Source organism: Bison bison, unplaced genomic scaffold (genome assembly GCF_000754665.1).
Source record: "Bison bison bison isolate TAMUID 2011002044 unplaced genomic scaffold, Bison_UMD1.0 scf7180017864492, whole genome shotgun sequence".
NCBI classification, from domain to species: domain Eukaryota; kingdom Metazoa; phylum Chordata; class Mammalia; order Artiodactyla; family Bovidae; genus Bison; species Bison bison.
Window position 1 is genome coordinate 1,771,858 of NW_011495051.1, and position 5,528 is coordinate 1,777,385.

At 53.5% G+C, this 5,528-nt stretch overlaps 1 non-coding gene across 1 annotated transcript; it reads right to left on the reverse strand.

Moving 5' to 3' along the window:
* Positions 1-917: 917 nt before the first annotated feature.
* On the reverse strand, positions 918-990 carry TRNAR-CCU. Its single transcript has one exon. It is a non-coding gene; the product is annotated as a tRNA-Arg (tRNA).
* Positions 991-5,528: the final 4,538 nt, after the last annotated feature.

A 5,528-nucleotide genomic window follows, 5' to 3' on the forward strand; every position in this document is an offset into this window, starting at 1 on the left:
GCAGGAAGCGAGGACACGTGCGCGCAGGTGCCGGGACGCGCGCCAGGGCGGCGGGCGGGGGCAGGGCGTCCAGGCTCTGGGAGCGTGTGCTGCCCCGTGCACACCCGCCTGCGGACCCGGGCCTTTGTGGACCTGCAGAGGCTGCGGTGCGGGAAGCGCACGGCTCCCCATCTGCGCTTGTCTGGCATCTGCCCCTCCTCGCTGCCCCGACTCCGGGTCTCCAGCACCTGACACCTGGACCCCTGCCCCAGACTCTTCCGCTCCTGCCAGGCCTCCAGGCCCATTCCCCATACAGGTCGCAGAGGCTGCTTAACCACTGGCCTCTGGAATTGACTATGGCTCCCTATTGAACCTGGATTCATGTCTTAACGTGGTGTATGTTTCTGGATTTTCGGTACCCGTGCCTTCCTCCCGCCGCCCCACTCGTGCCTCACTCCTTCCCCGGAAGGTCCCCTTGCTCCTCTTTGAACACACCAAGAGGGCCCTGCCGGGCTCAGGGCCTTTCCCCTTACTGTTCCCTCTGCCTTTCCCTGCATCCTTCTTGGCCAGTGTGTAATTACTCGTGTTTATGCAGCAGCCTGCTCAGTGGATGTTAGTGGAAAGAATGACTCTCACTTTTACATACTGTGATGTATGTAGTTTCCTGCTTCCCTGGTACTGGGCCTGCCCGGGGTCGGCCCCATTTAGGGAGCTCGTGCTGTGGAGTCTGGGGTGGGAGGTAGATGGTACTCCAGTGTAGGGGGCGCAGGGGCAGAGGACGGGGGCACCTCCCAACCTCCCCAACCATCATGCTAAGACATAATCAGTAGCAAGATTACTGAATGCTCACTATATGCTGGGCTCTTCTTTTTTCTTTTTAATGTTTATTTTGTGTTTATTTGGCTGCACTGGGTCTTAGTTGTAGCACGTGGGATCAGTTCCCTGGCCAGGAATCGAACCAGGGCCTCCTGCATCAGGAGTGTGGAGTCTTAGCCACTGGACCACCAGGGAAGTCCCTAGGCTCTGTTCTTAACATGAGCCCTCTGGTGTTTGCTGCAGCCCCACCCGTTACAGGTGGAGGCTGATTATACCCATTTCACAAATCAGCAAGTTGAGGCTCAAAGATGCCATCTTTCCCAAGCAAGGGGCTCAAGGTGGGCCTGGCTGCTCCAGGAGGCTAGGTGTGTAACCTTGCAAGATCCCACCCCCAGCCCTTCCCACCCTCTGTGCTCTCTCCTAGCTGCTCCCATGGTGGCTTGGCGTCAACTCAGCCACCTGTGACTCAAGCAGGCTCCGTTCCCAGACTGTCGCATTGGCCTGAGGCCCAGAAACTGCATCGCGGGAGGCTGCAGGCCAGGTACCCAAGGGACAAGAGGACGGATCCTTTCCTGGCCTGCAGAGGTCCAAGAGGAGGACATGGGGTCCCCTCCCTGGTGGTTCTCCATCCCCAAGGGCAGCCCAGCCCCCACAGAGGAATCACTGCTGTAGAGGCTGTGTAATCTTGGGGCAGTCACTTTCCCTCTCTGAGCTTCTGTCTCCTGTGAAATGAGGTTCTGGTAATTGCCACCCAGGGCTCTTAGAGGAAAGTGTTTATTGAGCACCTACTGTGTACCAGGTCAAGTGCCAGAAGGAGGAGATGCAGCAGGGGGCTCGCCATGGTCCTGGGGGAGCAGACCAGTGAGACAGTCACGAAAGAGTGTGGTGGGAAACTCAGCAGAGAGCCGGTACCCAATCTAGGGTGGGAGTCAGTCATGCTCTTCCAAGGAAGGGGCTCTTGAGATGAGTCCTGCAGGGGGGAGGGGTAACTGATGTGGTGGCCAAGATTGGAACCCACTTCCAAGCTGTGGAACTGTGGGAGACTCCCCTCCAGCCTCAGTTTCCACATCTGTAAAATGGAGACTCAAACTGTATACCCATCTTCTAGGATTGAAAGGACTCCACTCAACGACACAGGGGAAAACCAGGGCTCTCAGTGGCCCTGCCCAGCTCTCATTCATTGCTCCAGAAGCCTAGCTGAAGGGCGGGATGAGGCCTTGGACGCTGCCCACCTCAGGACCTTTGCATGGCTCTTCCCTCCATGGCAGCACCTTTCTCCCAGCCACCATCCCGTCTCACCCCTTCCTGACTCATGTCTCCACCCCTTGCCTCCTCTGTCCCCTCCCTGCCTCCTCGGCACTCTCCCCACTTAAGACACTATGTAATTTACTGATTTATCCTGTTAATCATGGGCTTTTCCTTCTTTTCTGCTGTGGAATGGCTCCGGTAGACACAGAGTAGGTGTCCAGTAAATGCTGGCTGAATAAACAAATGGTCCAGTGATGCTGAGGGCTATAGGTTTTGCCCCTGGAAGTGGGGGTTCTGGGGGGGTCTGAGTGGGGAAGTGTCTGTTGCTGCCTGAAACCACTGTCTTATCATCTCTCCATTCTTGGTCAGTGTCAGCCTGCTCCGTATACTGAGAGGGAGCCCGGGAGCATGTAGTAGACCCTCAGTGACCGGCAAGAATGTGCACATTGGCATTGCTGTTCTATTGCATTTAGCAGGGACACGGAGGTGGGCTTAGCCACTGAATGGCCTCTCTGGGCCCAGCATCCCCAGTGGGATGCTGCCATGAGGGCAGAGGTGGGTGTGGGAACGGGGTGTAGCTAAGGATTCCAGCCTCCCAGGTGGTGGGGTGGCAGTACCTGGTTGCCAAGGTTACGAACACCTGTGATGGGGATGTTGCCATGGAGACAGACCCCTGGGAGGAGAAGGCAGTTCCAGATGGGGGAGCTGTAGGTTGGGCAGGGGGCCTGGAGGTGGCTGCCAGCCCCAGGGGCTTCCCTAGCACCCCGTGTACCCCCCCAGCTGTGGGTGCAGCAGGGCCCTGACTTTCCCCGTCCTGTGTCCTCGTACCTGGGAAAGCCCGCAGGACCCCTTAGGCAGCAGTAATGATTTCTAAGATTAAAGGCCTTCTCTTCTTTCCTTTCTCTGGTGAGATGTATAGGACTGGCAGTCGGGGCCAGGGGAAGCAGGGGTCACATGGCCTGGGAAGCTCAGCTGTGGCCTCGGACAAGTGGCTTTCCCACTGTATTGGGAGTGGAATCCTGGGTTTCTGGGAGACAAGAGTGCAGAAGGATTGAGGCCCTGGACTCCAGACCCCAGGGGCTACCCCAGGTAGGTCCCTGCTGGGACCTCTAGGAGGTTGACACGGGCCTGTGCTGTTTACGGGTCTACCCGACCCACAATAAACAGTGGTGTTATTTACTGAGTCAACGTTTCCTCGGGCTGTGCGTGGGGATGCTCCCACTGAACAAAGGGGCCCAAAGCCAGCAGGACAAGCTCTCAGAGTTGCAGAGGGTGGGAACGGCCCAACAGCAGAGAGCCCAGTGAAGGCACAGGCTGGAGGGCTTCCCAGACATGGCTCTGGGGCTTCTGCAGCTTTTCTGTGTGGCCACACAGGGGCCTCAAACTGACACTAATTCCTGAGTAAGGTGGGCCCTCAGTGGCAGCCCCCAAGTCCCAAGTAAGCGTAGGTCCCTGATATGGTTATGATAAACAGTCTCCTCAGGGCCTCCTTGCATGTGCCCCATGGAGCTTACCAAAACCCAGCTCTTTTTTGGTTGAATTGACCTATCTGACTGCAAGGGAACCCACAGCAGGCACCATCATGATCTAGTTGCAGGGTCCTGGGGCCTGAATCACCCACTGGGGCCTGGGGCCTGAATCACTTGCAAGGATTTTCAGCAAGTAAATCTAGCAGTAGTAAGCAGTTTCAGATTTTGCAAATAGGGCTCATCTTAGTTCCTCCTTTCTTCTTCTTTTTTAAAAAATATTTATTTGGCTGTGCTGGGTCTTAGTTGTGGCATGTGGGATCTAGTTCCTTGAGCAGGGATGGAACCCAGCCCCCCTGCATTGGGAGCATGGAGTCTTAGCCCCTGGGCTACCAGGGAATTTCCTTAGTTCTTCCTTTCTGACATTTATCATTAATTTCATTTTCCTGTCCTTTCATACTGTTCAGGCTCTCAAGTACAATGTCCAAGATGACAATGGACATCCTTTCCTTGCTCCTGGTCTTAGGGGGAAAGCTATCAGGTTTTCACCATTTGTGGTAATGTCAGCTGTCAGTTTTTCACAGATGACCTTTATCAGGTTGAGGAAATTCCCTCTTTCTATTCCCCAAGATTTCAACCTGAATTGAGTGTTGAATTTTGTCAGATGCTTCTTCTGCAGGTATGAAAAAAACGGGCGTAGGGTTTTTCTCCTTTCTTGTGTCAATGAAGTGAATCCCATTCACAGATTTTCCAGTGTTAAACCAACATGGCATTCCTGGCGTTGGCCATACTCTGTGGTCATGACGTACAATCCTTGGGATCCAATCTACTGATGTTTTGTGAAAGATCCTTGCATCTGTATTTTTTAAATTATTTATATTTAATGGAAGGATAATTGCTTTACAATATTGCATTGATTTCTGCCAGACATCGACATGAATCAGTCACAGGTACACGTATGTCTGCTCTCTCTTGAACCTCACTCCCACCTCCCATCCCTTCCCACCCCTCTAGATTGTTACAGAGCCCTGGTTTGGGTTCCCTGAGTCATACAGCAAATTCCCATTGGCTGTCTGTTTCACATATGGTAGTGTATATGCTTCCGTGCTACTCTCTCCGTCCCCTCCTCTTCTTCCTCCCACCCTCCTGTGTCCATAGGCCTGTTCTCTATGTCTGCATCTCCATTTTGTGCTAAGTCATTTCAGTCATGTCTGACTCTTTGGGACCCCATGGGTTGTAGCCCGTTAGGCTCCTCTGTCCACAGGGTTCTCCAGGCAAGAATACTGGAGTGGGCTGCTATGACCTCCTCCAGGAGATCTTCCTGACCCAAGATTGAACCTGCATCTCCTGCATTGGCAGGCAGGTTTCTTACCACTAGCACCATCTGGAAAGCCCCTGGGTCTCCATTGCTGCCCTGCAAATAGCTCCATCAGTATCATCTTTCTAGATTTCATATGTATCGCATCTGTATTCATGAGGGATATTGGTTTGTGGTTTCTTTTTTTTTTTTTTTTTTTTTTGACAGATTTTGCTTATACTGCCCTCATGTAGCAGTTAGGGAGTGTTCCTTCCTCCCCAGGTTCCTGAAGCTGGATTAGTGTAATTTGTTCCTTAAAAGTTTTGGGATCAATTCTGAAGTAGAGTTGTCAGTACTTGTCAAGGGTGACCCCAGGCTTTTTTGGACCTGGACTATTCAAAGAGTTGTGGGGATGAATCTTGGGGTGGGGATAGCTGTGGAGGCAGCCGGAGGAAGGGGGAGTATCAGCTTGCTGCTAAATCGCTTCAGTCATGTCTGACTCTGTGCGACCCCATAGAGGGCAGCACACCAGGCTCTCCCGTCCCTGGGATTCTCCAGGCAGCTTGGGGCACGTTAATTTGGGGTTCCTCTAAGACATGCAGTAGGTGTGGATGTGTACTTTGGGGGCAATGGGGTCCAGGAAAGGTCAGAATTTCCCAGCGACAAGGTGGAGTCCAAAGGCATATCTACCCTGATTTCAGGCTCCTGGTCAGCCTCGCCCA